This window comes from Felis catus, chromosome C2 (assembly GCF_018350175.1).
Source record: "Felis catus isolate Fca126 chromosome C2, F.catus_Fca126_mat1.0, whole genome shotgun sequence".
NCBI lineage: Eukaryota > Metazoa > Chordata > Mammalia > Carnivora > Felidae > Felis > Felis catus.
In genome coordinates, this window is record NC_058376.1 from 42697649 (window position 1) to 42714968 (window position 17320).

Sequence of the window (17320 nt, forward strand, 5' to 3'; positions counted from 1 at the left end):
CAGGATGATGGTGGTATGCTTCCAAGGAAGGTGTTACTGACTGAATTTAGATCACTGGTGATTAGTAACTTTACCTCCAGAAATGCATCCAGTGTAAACAGTGATTATGGTCAACTAAAGAATTTCAAGGATTTCAAAACGGTCACATTTCCTGGAGTAGGAAAACATTCACACATCATTGGAGGATCAGATCTAATAGCTCATCATGCTTGGAAGAATATAGAATTGGAAGAATTGTTAAGGCAGGAAATAAGGTGCGGAATCAACATGCAAGAGAAGAGTCTCTTGGTGATGATCTCTTTAGATACAATCCTAATGTAAAGAGGAGAAGATAGCTGAGGATTTTATAAAGAAGCCACAGACAAACATTTCCCATCAAGCATTTGTGTCCATTTCCTCTGGGATACATGAATAAAGTATATAGAAGAGATTTAAATTACAAATTTTTTCTGGCCTAAATTTGTTGAATAACATGCACAAAACTCTAAAAAAAAAAAAAAAAAAAAAAGTCCCCAAACAAGAGACTAGAGTGCTGTTCTCTCTCCTTGCTCTCACTCTTTATATCTAGCCTTCAGTCCTTGTCAGTTCTCCCGCTGACACTCCTCCATTCCACCCAGCTGTCTGGCCACCACCTCTTCTCTGGCTCTTTTAATTACTTTGACCCTCCTCCAGTTCGGCCTCACACTTCTATCTAAACACAGATTGATTGTCTCTCTTTCTTTGTAAACTCTTTGGTAGCTCCCGTCACCTCCCTGGAAAGTCCTGGTTCCTCTAACTTGTGCTAGTTCCTGCTGCTCTCCACAACCTGGTTTGTGCTTTCCACTTCCATCCACAAATTGCCAAAGTCAGAATTTTACTTCTTTACTCTTTACTCCCTCATGTTTTCTTTCCAAAGTTTCAAATGTATCTATTGACATGTATCTCCAGTACTCCTACATTGGTTCAGACACCCAACATTTCCCATTGGGACCAGTGCTCTCCTTGACATCATTCTCGCTTCTCTCCATTCAGCTGCCACAGTACATTCAAGAGGATCTTTCTTTTTCTTTTAATTTTTTAAATGTTTATTTATTTTTGAGAGAGAGAGGCAGAGTGAGAGCAGGGGAGGGGCAGAGAGAGAGGGAGACACAGAATCTAAAGCAGGCTCAGGCTGTATAAGCTGTCAGCACAGAGCCCGACGTGGGGCCTGAACTCATGAACCATGAGATCATGACCTGAACCAAAGTCGGACGCTCCACCAACTGAGCCACCCAGGTGGCCCTAAAGAAGATCTTTCTAAACTCTAAATCTCATTATGTCATTGCTTTGCTTAGGACCCCTCCTCAGAGGTTCCTAACAGCTCACCTACCAAAAGACCTGAAAATCTATCAAGGTCTATTTTTTTTTTTTTTTTACTAGACTGATTCCTGATTACATCTTCTCTTGCCTCACTTCCTCTCTGAAACTTTATTCCAACCACACTGAGTTATTTTCAATACCTAAGATTTGCTATGCTGTTTCTTGCGTCATTTTTGTATGTTTGCTGAATTTCCTCCCTGACACATCTTTCACTTCATCCTTTATTTGTGTACTTCTTGTGGCCTCAACATTGGATCAGGGTTTTTGTTTGTTTGTTTGTTTTGTTTTTGTTTTTTTTTCCAGGAAAACTTCCATGCTGCATCCCCAGTCCCTGTCGGTGTCTGCCTTTATGGTATAGCACTGTCAAATTTGGCTGTAATACAGAAAGGAAATGGCTGGAATATTTTCCATCATTAGACTGTGAATACTTGAATTTAGAAATTCCATCACATTTTCACTGACATTTTGAAATGGATATATGAAAGTATTCTAGAGAACGGGTTTTTACGCACGTTTTGGGGGCAAGCTCAGCTCCCTTTAATGAGGTCAAATTGATCTATCCTTCTTCTCCAGTTCTTGCTGTCACCACCCTGGTTCAAGATCTCATCATGGCATATCTGGAGTGTCACTATAGCCTTCTCCTCACTTTTTGGGAATCCATTTAAATGCCCTTTCAGAGTCTTTAACTATGCATTCAGTGATAATAAATATTTGGTTAAAGGCATTTCGTTTTTTAACCAAAAAAAATTTTTGAGTACCTACTCTGTACCAGTCACTCTTCTTGACGCTTGGGCTACATCAGTCGGAAACAAAATAGAAACGAAACAAAACGTAGTCTTGGGAACTTGCATTTATTTTATTACATTTTTGGTGATGACATTTGTTTTAACCACTGAAATGTATCTACAGCTCGAATTATATAGATGTAGTTGCATATTACAAGTGAAGAAAGCCATGACTCCTTATGCATTTGCAAATGTTGCATCCACTACCCTATATCGGTTATATATCACACAACAGTGTATTTATTACTGTGCAGTAAACCATCTCAGTCTCAGTGCCTCAAAAGAATACACTTGTGTTATTTCTCATGAGTCTGTGAGTCAGCTTGACAGTTCTGCTGATCTGGACCAGGCTAAGCTGCTCTCAGCTGGGTTAGCTCACACATCTGTGGAAATCTGGCGGATCAGCTAGAGGCTGCTTCATCTAAAATAGTCTTACTCATGTCTGGCTGTGTGCTGGTTGCTGGTTGGGGAGATGGAAATGACCAGGCCAGATATGTCTCACCATCTAGCTTGGGCTTGTTCACATTCTGGTTACAAGGTCCCAGGAGAGAGAACAGAATAGATCGGGCCTCTTGGAACCTTAGGTCAGAACTGGCACATGGACTCATCTGTTGGCCAGAACAAGTTATAAGACCAGTCCAGATTCAAGGGGTAGAGGAATGGGTTCTACCTTTGGAAGGATGAAACGGTCACATTGCAAAGTGGGTGAAGGATTGAGGACATTTTGGCAATCAATCTACAACAGTTTCCTTCTTTGCAGATTCAGTACGTGATAGAATGCTTAGAGAGGTTTTTGCTTGTCGGTCATTGTACACAATTAGCTTATTTCTGTATATGGTTCAGAACTTCCTGTGATACATAAAACTAAAATGTTAAACCCTTAAGTTTTTGTGAGCTTCTTGAGGACAAGGAACATACCTAATTCATCTCATCTTCTGTGGGACATAGCACAGCACATTGCACAGAATAGACTCTCAAAATATTTGCTGAATCAGTTATTCACGAAATCAGTCATATGAACCTGCAATAAAGAGTAGGAGAGTGCCATAGTGAGATGTCCCTTCACATATACTTGACTTAAATGGAACATGAAAACACTAATTCAAAGTACTTTCCCAATATTATTTGGCTAGCTAAAATACTTTCCTATTTGATGGGGGGAAAGAGCTGAAATCCATTATTTTTGACTCACCAACAGTCATGTGATACTTCTGAGAAGAGATAAGGATTGATTTCTTCAGATAGTTAAAGTGCTGGCAAACAACAACAACAACAACAACAAACAACAACAACAACAGCAACAACAACGGCAACAACAACAACCAGGAAGGGAAGCAGAGAGATCGGAGGTCCTGCCATATGCCACAGTGAAGTTAAACTGGGTAGAGCTAAAGCCCTACCATCCTGTGTTTGGGGGAAGTAGGAAGGTGTGGTTAAAAAAAAAAAAAAAAAGTCTATCAAACTCTTGCCTTAGTTGAGCCAAGCTAATGAGGTTAATAAAGAGTGAAATAAACCTTCCAGGGAAAGCATCTAAATTACTCCCAGGAGACCCTGTCTGGAGATAAGGTCCATGTAAAAGATAAAATACAGGTATATTATAAAGGCAAACTATCCTCATTCATAGTGTTTGAGAGAGATGTTACTGCTAGAAAGCTCTGATATTAATAACAGAGTTTTAATTTTTGTTTTTGTTTTTTTCATTTTCCCTCCAGGATGTCTTATATAACTATATGATGCTGAGAGAAGATGGGGACAAAAATAAAAGAAGAAGAAGAAAGTTCCTTAGCTTTAAGAATTTGCATTTTGGGGGTGCCCAGGTGACTAAGAGTTGGTTAAGCATCTAACTCTTGATTTTGGCTCAGGTTGTAATCTTACAGTCTGTGAGACTGAGCCCTGCATTGGGCTCTGTGCTGACAGCGTGGAGCCTGCTTGGGGTTTTCTGTCTCCTCTTTCTCTGCCCCTCTTCTCTTGTTCTCTCTCTCTCTCTCTCTCTCTCTCTCTCTCTCTCTCTCTCTCAAAATAAATAAACGTTAAAAAACCACAAAAAACCTTATTTAAAAAATTTGCTTTTTGCATTTGTAAATGTAATTCTGACAACTTTTAAGAGTTGGAAGGAAATGAGATAGATACATGTTTTTAAAAATGACTTTAGAAAAATTGGAAAGAGGAGTAATTTTTAGTTAGATTTTCATTTATTAAAGAATATTCTGTTTTCTTTAGGATAGACTATATTATTTCATATGATATTTACTTTTGAAAGGAAGTTTGGAATTGTTTAAGTGAAATTTGAATTTTAAGACTTTGTTTTAAATAAAACTAACACCAAAGTATACTCAAAAAGGAGAATAGAATCTCTGTTAAGGGTCATGTAGTGTAATTACTACAGAGTACTAATTTAATCACAATAGCCTGTAACATATATGGAATAAAGTAATAATATTGATGTAAACTATTATATTAAGAGAAAGTTCATCTTTTTTGAATAACATGGGCAGTCAGGTTTAAGTCTTACAACCCCAAATTTGTATTTTGCTCAAGCAATCCGGATCTTATTACATTAGGCAAACACTATTCAGGAGAACAGTGGATCATGTAAATACCTTTAATATTATTCATGAATTTTACTTCCACAGTAGGTTGGAAATATGCTACAGATATTCTCTTATGAATGACCTTATTTAACTTCTGATATTGCATTTCTGACTTTTCTCATAACAATTTAAAGAGGCTCTGATTTACCTTCCTGCTACAGATTTAGTGTTCTTTTGTCTCTACATTTTGCTTCAGTTTTCTGAACAGTTTCGCCTCTTTGTTTACCTTCCTTTTTTTTTCTTCATCCTTACAGGTCTCTTGGCACTAGTTCATATCAACAGTCAGGATTATAGGCCTATGTTAATAAGTTTGGCTTTAGACAACACACATGTTTTGTGTGTGTGTGTGTGTGTATGTGTGTGTGTGTGTGTGTGTGTGTGTGTGTGTGTGAATCAGCCTGTAATTTATGACTACTTCATAGAAATGAGACCAATGAATTCTTGTGCTACAGGACAGCTTTGATAAGCACACTGCTCCTGTCATGTGGCATCTTTTGGGTGTATTGTAATCTCAGAAGAATGAAAAGAAATATACAACATCAAAAACTAGACAAAACACCTTTGGTACTTCCATATAAACATATTTCTTAATCTCCATAAATAATTTTTCCACTTTAATAAAATAAGTTTGAGTTAAGCTGAGCATCCTTAGGAAATGGGGTCAGGAACGGGGTAAAGACCAAAAACAATTAATGAAATTTATTTCCCTTTATTGTTCAGTTACCTCCAATTACATTAACTCATGCTCTTTATTCATTCAGTTATTCAATAAATATTTATTGGGTACTGATAGAACAGCGAACAAAACAAAAGTGTTGATCTCTTGGAGTTTCTATTTTTAGTTGAGACAGGAAAGAATTAGAAAGTTGACTAGACTAGGTGCTAATAAATGCTAGAACAAAAAGTAAACCAGGAGAAAGGCACCCAATGACAGGTAGAATTTTAGGTATTTCGTTCGGTTGCATCATCACTGGCAGGTGATTTTTGACCCAAGCCCTATGTGAAATAAACAAGTGAATAGTGTGAATCTCTGAAGGAAAGAGTTTACCTCACAAAGATGCTTGCTGGGTGTGTTAAAGACAAGAGGAGAGGGCCAGTTCAACTGCAGGGAATGAGTGATGGGAAAGTGGGAGATGAGGTCAGGCAGGTGGGTGTGGGGGTTGGCGTAGACACTGTAGAGAGTGGTGGTGGGGGCAATCACGCTTAGCCCTCTGGGCCAAGGAAAAAGTTCAGGATTTTGCTGAATAACATGTGAAGTTATGGGAGGATTTTGAGTTGAGGAAAAATAAGCTCTACCGTGATTAAAAAAAAAAAAAAATCAAGTACCAGTTCTCTATATATTGTTCGGTAACATTAACTATATTTATATCGCTGTGCAACAGATCTCTAGCTCTTTTTCATCTTGCGCAATTGAAACCTTATACCCATTGAACGAAAACCCTCCATTTCCCCCTCCCCCCAGCCCTTGTCACCCACTGTTCTACTTTCTGTTTCTATGAGTTTGAATATTTTAGATACCTCATCTAAATGGAATCATACAGTATTTGTCATTTTGTGATTGATTTATTTCACTTTGACATGACTTTTATATTTTTGACTTGTTATGTTTTCTTTATATTATAGCTTCTATGTGGAGGGGATATATACACGAAGAGAGGGGCAAAGGTGGATGCAGAGGTTCAAGTTTTGAAGCCATTGCAGTAACTATAGGTAAGAGATGATGGTACCTTGAACATGACTGTACCAGTAGAGGTAGAGAGACTCTGGATAGATTTTTAAGGTAATGCTAATGAGATTTACTGATGTTTTGGACATGTGATGTGACAGAAAGAGGAAAGGCTATGAATTATTATATAGTGAATTGTTTGAATCATTTAATCACCAATCCTTTATTCATCATTGAGGATAATCTTTGTAAAATCTCTATAAATGCTGCATGGCTTCTATAAAAGTGTGCCGATGCCAAATCAGCTTAGTTGATGGCTTAGTGTTATTATTTGAACTTCAGTTGTTATATAGGTGTCCTAAATAGAGATGTGGATGGTATAAAACCTAAGGTGTGAGTATGTCAGGAGAAAGGATATGGGAAATCTGGCTGGGCCAGGCAATGATGGACATTTTCTGGTAGAGGAAAAGAATGTCTGATTTTGACAGTAAGTTGGCTCCACACCACCAAATATTTTAGAACATTATCGAGATGTTATATTGCAAACTGTCATCCTTTATAAGGACTACTCAGTGCTCTATGAGTGTGGGATGAGCTGTAGAAATTTGAAACTTAGCGAAACTTAAGACCTAGAGAAAACAGGAGGGGCAGAAGGGGAAGAATCATACTTTCCTTTCCATTTTTAGGTTAACATTGGAGACAAAAGAAAAAAACAATTCTATAAACAGATTTTTCTAAAGCTAAATGTGTAGAATACTAAAACATAGCCAATGAGGAATATCTCTACGTGTTCGAAAGTTACTGGTTATTGGCTTAAACTGTACAATGAAAATCCATTTATGGGCAGCCTGAGATTTATAAAAAATCTGGTTATGTGTGGCATGCCACATTTCTTATGAGACAATGAGAGGTGTAATGAAAGGACACATGGTCTCCTAGGCTGTGCTTCTCTGACTAAGATTGTGTTCTGTATTTTCTTGATTGACAAGAGGAGATGCCGTGGGTGTTGGGGAGCTGTGTGTTGGCCATGTGTACTTTTTTTTGACCGTTCTTAAAGCATGTCAGGCAGAATTTTGTAATTAGTTGAAAAGGCACCCAATTCAGTTTCACTTTGCTGAACCCAATCTTTAGGATTGACAGCATGCCCTTAATAGATTCCTTCAGTAGATAATTAGACCAGTTTAACGCAAGCACTGCATGAATTAACATTTGCACTTGGGTATGAATATTCAGGGCTACAGTGCTTTCTATGGTGTGAGTTGTTTTGCCAGGATTTGCGGGAGTGACTATTAGGTGCTTGTAATGTATTGATTAGTACAGAATGGCACCAATTAGAGGGTATGGAAACATCCCTGGAGTCAGAGATGATATGCTTATTGGTGGTACTTATGCTTTTTCCTGTAAACTCTAACCCAGACAACAGATTGCCTGCTTTAACTAGGCATGCGCTTCAGTTTTGATGTGAATTTTAAATTGCTATGCAGAAACCTATGAAGTTTCCTGGCCTTTCCTGGAATTATGCCATCTGTTCATTTCTCCACTCTCTATGAGATTTTTCAACTGTGAGATTAACCCAAAAGATCATATGCTCTAGATGTTATAAATAAATAATTGAATAAATAAATAAAAGAATCATTGGGCCACTGGAATTTGCTTTTTATAGTGATAAAAATTGCTTTGGCACAGATTGCTAGTGCATCAAATATTGGCTCAGAACTTTGTTTGCATTTATTTGGGAATTTCAAAGAACTTTACACTCTTTACAAAATCATCTGAGAAAATAAAAGCTTAAAGGTGCGTTCCTTTAGGGTAAACCTAGTCAGGGAACATGGAGGTGGAGGGGGGGAATTGGATAGCTGAGAATAATCAGGTTAATATCTCTGTATGATGATTTAAAAGGGAAATAAGATTTTAAAAACTTCAAAAATGAATTTTTTGAAAACCGAATGTGGTGATAAACATTGCATTCTGGAGCCAGAATGCCTGGCTATGAACCTAGCTCTACCAGTAGTTTACTAGCTGTGTGACCTTGGGTAAACTACCTAAACTTTCAGTTCCCTCATCTGTAAACAGCATGATAACAATAGTACCTACCTTAGGTTTGCTCTTCCTATTTTCTCATTAATATAGGTGCAGCACAGACACTTTGAAATGGTCTTTCCTAAAGTATATAAAACATTGAATGTAAACCTTAAAATATTTCAAACACTTCTTACAAGACGCAACAACTGTTCACAAAGTGAGGTCTGCATTTGACTGCCTTCCCTTCCCTAATCTACAAGTCCCCGGCCTCCTCCTCTGCTCTTCCCCACCATCCGACACTGAACATGCATTTTGAAGGTTAATGCCTGGTCTAGCTCACAGGTAATTTTCACGGCCTGGAAAGCAACCAGATGATTCTTAAGTGTACCGTCTCCATGATTTTCAGTACTCCAATCCTACATCTTTGGAGTGCTGCAAAGAAGCTTATATAAATCGTATGTGAACACCAGCTTCCAACCCGTGCCTTGTCCCACACTGGATTTTAGGACATTTGGATCATGATATGGAAAGAATGTTAAGAAGCGTCTGTTTGCCATAATTGAAAATGCCTCTGGGACTGAATCACAGTAGGAGTAGACCCATGCTGCTGTCAATAAAAGTGAAAGGGAAAATAAAGCCCCTCTTTAGAAAACTAAGTGGATTCCCTACCCAGCAGAAATTAGGAGTTGTATCACCCTGGGGTCATTTAGGAATAGCCTGAAGGCCACCTATTCTTTCTTTATGGATTTTCTAAGTGTTACATAAATAAAAGTTGCTTAAATCGAGTTGGTGAGAGGCCTCAGCTCTCAGAGTTCTAATGAACGCTAAATGCCAATGAGAGCACAGGTGTCCTTGCTCTTACATATTCCTCTAATGGCAGACTTCTTACACTTGGAAACACTGCTTCTGCAGAGGCAGAGACATGGGAGCTGGATGAGGCTATATTCCCAGTATGTCTAAGAAAACTGAGGGATGCTTTCAGACCCATACAAATGATGTTAAACCGAGCTTATCTGTGGCTTTTTAAAATTGAGATTAATCAAATACTGTATAATCATAACCTTTTACATTTTAATCGTATGGACAATGAATGCCAATGTCTTATATCTGCAAGGAAGTCATTCATTTTACTCACCATTCCGCACATTGATGAATCTAAAACTCCTGATTCCTCAGTAAAAATAATGTCATACTCTCCAAGTTATTTGTTGATTTAGAGAGATTTCTTTTTGAGGATTGAAGCAATTGATTTTATATAGGAAGTGCTTCCGTTGAGAGGAGTATTGTGAGAACACAGGGTGAATGCTTTGGAGCCCCCCCCCCCAGGGGTTTTCGGTGAGGAAAGCGGGTACTGTGTGTATGTGTGTTGCGGGGGGGGGGGCGGGGGCAGAGGGGCACTCTGAACTTGGTCTCAGATTGAGGATAGCCGTCCTGTGTGCATCCATGTCAGCATCCTGGAGGATGCCTTTTGTCAAAGCATGGGGAAAAACGATTTCCCGCAGCCAGATAAATAAGAATGAAGATTTGCTTTTCAAATATCAGATTAGATGAGAATGCCAGCATCATTCTGCTCCTAATTTTTTTTTTCTCTTTAGGCTTATATGTGCAAACAGAAAAAGAACAAACATTCCTCTTTCCCAAGGGTAAATCAGCTAGGATTTTCCTAGTTTCCTTCCTTTCTGACTTTAATTTTGCCACTTTACAAATTGAAGTTGTGAGAAAAAAAAAAAAAGCAAGATTAGCATTTTATGAATTTCCAGAATTTCCCATAATAATTAGGGTACTGCATATATTTCAATATATACAATATATTAGGATGTTGCAACATTGGAGGAGAAGGAAATATATTATTGAAATAAAGAGAAATATAAGATTCCATAATCAGCTGATTTAAAATTTAGGATTGGTAACTGCCTTACTTTTGGGGTCTAGGAAAAACTTACAGAATCTTGGTTGCTCTGCCTCCTTCATGAAAATGCCAAGTTAAGGAGTAATTATTTTTGTAGGAAACTTTAAAGTTATACATTTTGCCATGATACTGCACTATTTTCAGGGGATAATTTTCTTTGAAGAAATGACGGCCTTATGGTTAAATTCCGATGTCAAAAAAAATCTGAAAGTGTAGTCAACAAAAGGAATTTTACAAGTTGGAACAAATGAAGTCACCCATTTGTTTCTAACGAAAATTATGTGCATTCTCCTCCTGCAGCTCCAGTTTCATTCACACTAAATGTGAGAACAGATAGTGTAATTGACAGTTAAGTCTATTACTTAAGATGTCGCCTTTCATATGGGCGTGTGGGATGTGAGTTATGCATTAGAAGTTGTCATTATTGTTCTTAAGTGCCTTAAGTCAGATTCCCCAGCATCTGACATCGCTCTCATTTGGGCTTTTTATTTTTCTCTGCCATTTATTTCTCAAGGTGTGTACTCATTAGTAAGTTAAAGTTGTTTTTTTGTTTTGTTGTGTTTTGTTTTAATTTAAGGCAAATGTGTGTAGCTGAAAATAACTTTTCCAAAACTTATTTCTCAAAGTTTTTATGTCTGAAACTTTGACAAGTTTTATAAAGTATGAATGACCCGAGCTGAAGATTCTGTGAAAATGTTACAAAATAATATACTTATCTCCCCTCAAATTGCTTTATGTGTTTTCCTATAAAAGATGTAAATGTTGAAGCAGGTAATCCTTCCAGACTTGAGACCAGGAGTACTTTATTTATTTATTTATTTATTTATTTATTTATTTATTTATATATTTAGTAAGTAAGTATCCAAGTTAGTTCAATAATGATTTCAAGAGTAGAATCCAGTTATTCATCCCCTACATGTAACACCTAGTGCTCATCCCGAGACCAGGACTACCTTACATTACATGGAACTCAGCAGGGTCATGTGTCACAAACATGTTAAAGAGTGGGAAACCTGGTGGAGAACGTCGAATCTGAATGGCAAAAGAACATGATGTCAGACAAATATGCTTGTATATCAGGGCTGAAACTTACTGTCTAGGTAACCTTGGTCAATATACTTAGCCTTCATGAACCTCAGTTGCCTTCTCTGTAACATGGAGATAATAATACATGTGTACCTGTTTCCTAGGGTCGTTATGAAAGACTGGATGGAATGGCTTATGTCAACGTTTTGCATAGTGACTAGTTCATCGTGGGTTCTCAAAACATTGTAGTTAGTTCTTTCCTTCCTCCTAAGGAAAGGAATTTGTATAAGGCTACTGCTGGTGTTAGTACCCTCGATTCTCTAGCTTCTGTTTTCATTAATTTAAAACTAGTTATTTTTCTTTTCTTTTATGGTGAAATAGGAGAACCACTATAAATGGATGGTAACTTTGCTCTATGGTGGGTAGGAATACAAATGGGTTCAACCTTTTACATGATACTCCTGTAATATAAATGCATATTATATGTAATATAAATGTTATAAATGTTTATGTAGTATTGTTTATAATGCTGAGGAATTGGAAGCAAACTAAATGTATCTAATTAGGGGACTGGGTAAAGAATATTTAAGATATGCCCATAATGGAATATGTTGAAGCTATTAAAAATAATGTCACAGGGGCACCTGGGTGGTTTGGTTGGTTAATAAGTGTCCGACTTTGGTTCAGGTCATGATCTCACAGTTTGTGGGTTTGAGCCTCGCATCGGGCTCTGTGCCAACAGCTCAGAGCTTGGAGCCTACTTCAGATTCTGTGTCTCCCTCTCTCTTTGCCCCTACCCTGCTCATGCTCTGTCTTTCTCTGTCTCAAAAATAAATAAAACATTAAAAAATTAAAAAAAATGATGTTGCAGAAACTTATACATTCATATGGAAAGATGATCATTCTATATTATTAAGAGAAAGAAATATGTAACAAAACTGTATTAACCAAGTTAAAAGTATTTTCACAATTTAATATAAATAAATATCTAATTGGGGCACCTGGATGGCTCAGTCGGTTAAACATCTGACTTCGGCTCAGGTCATGATCTCACAGTTCGTGGGTTCGAGCCCTGCGTCGGGCTCTGTGCTGACAACTCAGAACCTGGAGCCTGCCTCAGATTCTGTGTCTCCCTTTATCTCTGCCCCTCTCCTATTTGCACTCTCTCTCTCTCAAAAATAAATAAACATTAGGAAAATTAAAAATAAATAAGTAAATAAATAAATATGTAATATATCAGTTGATATCTGTAGACGATGGTTGCTTTCTATTTTGTATATTTTCTTATTGTCTGTATATTGAAAAACAAGCAAGTATTGCTTGTGTTTGCCTACTTGGGAAAATGTCCATTATTTTAAAAATCATTTCATTAATATATAAAATTATTCAGGTAGCACATGCTATTTAAAAGTTCAAACAATGCAAAATATATAAAGTAAGAAATGCAAATTAATTCTACCACCCCTATGTGTTTCATTTATATGCCGTAAAAAACAATAAAATTTTTTCCTGTTAATAAAAATAATCAGACCCTTACTAATATAAGACGTCATCATGAGAGCAAGAAGTAGAAATAGAGCATAGTAGAGGCAGTTTACTGTCTAAATGGTTTGGTTGACAAAGCCAAGGTGTTCTGAGAACCGTGACTGTCATTGTTAACTTCTCCCTCTCTGATGCTGCCATTGGAACCTCATTTGAAGCCTTAAATGAATTCAGAATAAAAAACTTGTTGCATTGGCAAAGAGCTTTCCTAATATGCAGAACACACATGCCCACCCATTGTGTGAAATTGCACTGACAAGATTCTATTGGAAGCTTGCTGAGCCACAGTTAACTGTAATGTATGCCAGTCTACCTAGGTTGAACCGAGAGGTGCTGTATGGAAAGGGTGTGCAGGAGATTTGGCTAAATGCAGCCAGGAAATCACACCTGGTTTAAATATTCGTAATCACAATTAAGGTTGCTCTCTCTTAATTGACACAGAATCTCCTGAAAGGTGTCTGTTACATAATCCTCCTGAAGGGCAAATGCATCAAAGTACATGTGGTCGGGAGAAATGTTCATTTTTGGTCTTAGACTGCATTAAGCATAAATGGATCTCAAGGGATTTTAATCATGTAGGAACAGAAAATTATCCTTTTTAGCAGTTTTGGGAAGTAAGGCATCAGTCAGATATGTCATCATTAGTTTACCTCATCAGGATGTTATCACTATCAGTAAATGGTATTTTGCCGCATTGTATCCTATAAATTAAGTTTCCCTCTCTCTGAGCCATCTTTGTTTTGAGGAACATGAGATATCTGCAGTCTTCATAGGAAGCTGCCTACTAGAAGAGTCTTGTGTTAGGGGCTCTCCACACCTCAACGCGGGCCAGGGTGAGGGCCAGGGCACTGCTACAGTCACCAGGCTTGGGATTTGCTTTTCTACCTTGTGCACACTCCTTTGAATCTTACTTTTTGCATTTGTGAAATGTGGAGAATTTATTTGTAGGCACCAGGCACTTCACTAAGAACAGAAAACTAATGCAATGATATGGCCTGTATTCTTTTTTTTTTTTAAGTTTGTATATTTATTTTGAGAGAGAGAGAGAGCGAGAGAGCAAGAGAGTGAGAGAGAGAGAGAGAGAGAGAGAGAGAGCAGGCAGGAGGGGCAGAGGGAGAATCCCAAACAGACTCCACGCCATCAGCACAGAGCCTGATGCAGGGCTTGATCTCACAAACTGTGACATCATGGCCTAAGCCGAAATCAAGCGTCCAACACTTAACTGGCTGGGCCACCCAGGTGCCCCTGGTCTGTCTTCTTATGATCTATAACAATCAGAAGGTAGTATGAGACAGGGAATATAGGGATCATAAGTATATTTCCTTAGTTCATTCTTCAGGGTTGTGAATGAGAAGGGCTCAAGTAGTTCAAACATCAGTATTACAGACTCTATGCTTTTCCTGTGGAAGCTGTAAAGTAACCAACAATATAAGACAGCATGCTGTAAGGTTTCCATTGTTTCGGATATAAAGGCTTCTCGTGAATTTCATGATGCACCCAACATGCTTTCAGCTTGTAGCAGACATCTCAAGAAATGAGCTGTTGGGAAAATTAACTGCCTATAATCTTTTTTTTTTAAAGTTCATTTCTTCTCATTTTTTATCTTGGTAAATCACTAGAAAGTATTTAAGGTAAAATTGTTGAGTAAATGAACTCACACGTATAAAACCTCTCCTTTAAAAAAATCAAACACGGAAAATTGTTTCCTGTGACTTTATGTAAATCAAATCCTTTGAATCATAATCACTAATATGAAAAAAACTGGCTAATTGAATATGAGTAAGTTTTATGTTTCAATTCCTTAATATACTCTTTCCCACACCTTTGTAAACTTTTTCTTTAACATCTGAAATTCTGGGAAACTGCCCAAAATCTTGTAAGTATTTAGTAACTCACTCTCTGCCATGCTATCCATTTTCTCATTGCAAAACTGTATCTGTTGTATAGGTTAAGGTAAAACCAACCAACCAACAAACAAACAAACATGGAATGAAAAAAAAACCAAATTGCTTATCTAAATTTTTTTTTCCAACATTTTATTTGTTTTTGGAACAGAGAGAGACAGAGCATGAACGGGGAGGGGCAGAGAGAGGGAGACACAGAATCGGAAACAGGCTCCAGGCTCTGAGCCATCAGCCCAGAGCCCGACGCGGGGCTCGAACTACCGGACCGCGAGATCGTGACCTGGCTGAAGTCGGACGCTTAACCGACTGCGCCCCCCAGGCGCCCCCCAAATTGCTTATCTAGAAGCCCTCCCTAACATATAATATTTTCTATGATTAAAGCATATAATATCTGGATTTTTCATGAATCTTTACATTTTTAATCTGGATGTCTGGAGACGGCATTAGCTGCTCCCTAAGAGGGATTATACCACCAATGCAGGAGCCCAGATAAGTGAGAGCCCAGGTTTTAAAGCAGGGAATAGTTAAGTAGTTTAGAATTTTTTTCTTTAGCCCTAGAATTGAAAGCTGATAAAATGAGAGTGACTTTTTAGGACCTGATGAAACATAAAGATAAAACCTAAAATATAATTTAAATGAAATTATGCAAAACCTCAAGGATGTAGAACACCATGTATCTTTCCTTCTTGGGCCTCACTCTGCAGGGAGTAGGGGGTCTGCGCAGTTTGCAACGATAGCATTTGAAGTCATTGTGGCTTTTCCACCTTTTTATTCCAGCACCAGGATGCGCGAAGCTTTTTCAGCCTCGGAATATCTATAAACCAATCTGCGGGGAATGAACAAAAGCATAAAAGTGGAAGGAATAGGGAAGCTAATCAAAGGGTTTTTGAGTTTTTCTCAAACGCGTTTCTCTTTGGAATATACGTGGCTCTTTCTTTTCCCTGGTGGCGATCCCATTCTGGGATGATGGTGTGGTGACGCTGTTCATCCTGCCACTGCCACTTCTGCGGACTTCCGCCATCAGCCACAAGGCACAAAATTACTGCATGCTAATTCAGGCTCACACTTAGGTATGCTTCCTGTTAACTTCTCCTTTCAGGATGAAAGGCTAGCCTTTTGTTTACTAAAATGACATCTCTGTAATTTTGCCTTTCACTTCCTGAGGGAAGTTTCCTCTACTGACTAGTTTGAGGAAGAGAACCAAATAAACTATAGTGCTGGCATACTCGTGCTCTGTCAGGTGTCATCTCTTACTGAACAGTGGAAGATTCTTTCAATTTCATGGTGGTTTTGGGGGATTCCTGGCCCTTGACTTTTCTGAACAATTTTTTGTCCTGGTTTTAGTTCCTAGTCCATTTCCTTTGGTCAAAATCAGATTATTACAAAATTTCCCCTATTCCAACTGTGAAATTCAGGAACGATGTCCCACTAATGCTGGGATAGGTAATAATGAGCAGAGAGAAAATAGACTTTCAAATTATTTGATTTTTATCACATTTCTCCATAATTCAGACCTATTTCAAACATACAAAACATTTCTCTCTTTTTTAAAACTTTGGTATTTATTTTTAAGAGAGAGACAGAGTGCCAGTGGGGGAGGGGCAGAGAGAGAGGGAGACACAGAATCTGAAACAGGCTCCAGGCTCTGAGCTGTCAGCACAGAGCCCAACGCAAGGGTTGAACCCACGAACCGTGAGATCATGAGCCTAAGTCTGATGCTTAACTGAATAAGCCACCCAGGCACCCCAAACACCCAGAACATTTCAAAGAATGTTATATAAAATGTAGCCCTTTTGTTTTACTTGCTTTAAATTTAAAAAATGAAATAAAAGTTTATAGATAAAGTTGATACTACCTTGGGTACATTTCTCCTATCCATTTACTCTCCCTTCCTTTCTTGAGATAAATAAGCCCAAGTTAGTATTTATCATTCCGGATTTCTACACAGCAACTAAAACTGCATGTATTCGTAAACAATACATAGCACTATTCTGTGTATCTTCTAGATTTAAACAAATACATTATTTTATACATCATACAATAACTCACTCTTTTCATTCAATTCTGGTTCTGAAATCAGTCCATGATGGGGCGCCTGGGTGGTGCAGTAGGTTAAGCGTCCGACTTCAGCCAGGTCAGGATCTCGCGGTCCGGGAGTTCGAGCCCCGCGTCAGGCTCTGGGCTGATGGCTCAGAGCCTAGAGCCTGTTTCCGATTCTGTGTCTCCCTCTCTCTCTGCCCCTCCCCCGTTCATGCTCTGTATCTCTCTGTCCCAAAAATAAATAAACGTTGAAAAAAAAAAAAATGAAATCAGTCCATGATGATACACGTGATTCTAGTTCAATCTTTTTAACAGTTGTATAGCGCTTCATTGAATAAATATATCATGATTTACTTTATCATTTCTTTCTGGGAGACATTTAGGTTAAACAAAGTTGTAATCAGCATTTCAAGTACATACTTTTTCAGTCCCCTGGGAAAAAGTATCTCTAGGAACGGCTGAGCATTTTCATTTTAACTTTATAAGATATTGCTCAA

The 17320-nt window shown here is 38.0% G+C and overlaps 1 long non-coding RNA gene across 1 annotated transcript in view; it reads left to right on the plus strand.

Moving 5' to 3' along the window:
* The first annotated feature begins 1179 nt into the window (after positions 1-1179).
* Positions 1180-17320, plus strand: part of LOC123379923 — a 35484-nt gene continuing 19343 nt past the window's right edge. Inside the window, exons 1-2 of the long non-coding RNA XR_006584976.1 lie at positions 1180-3940; positions 6338-6424. This is a non-coding gene — a long non-coding RNA (uncharacterized LOC123379923). The remainder of the gene's footprint in view (positions 3941-6337; positions 6425-17320) is intronic.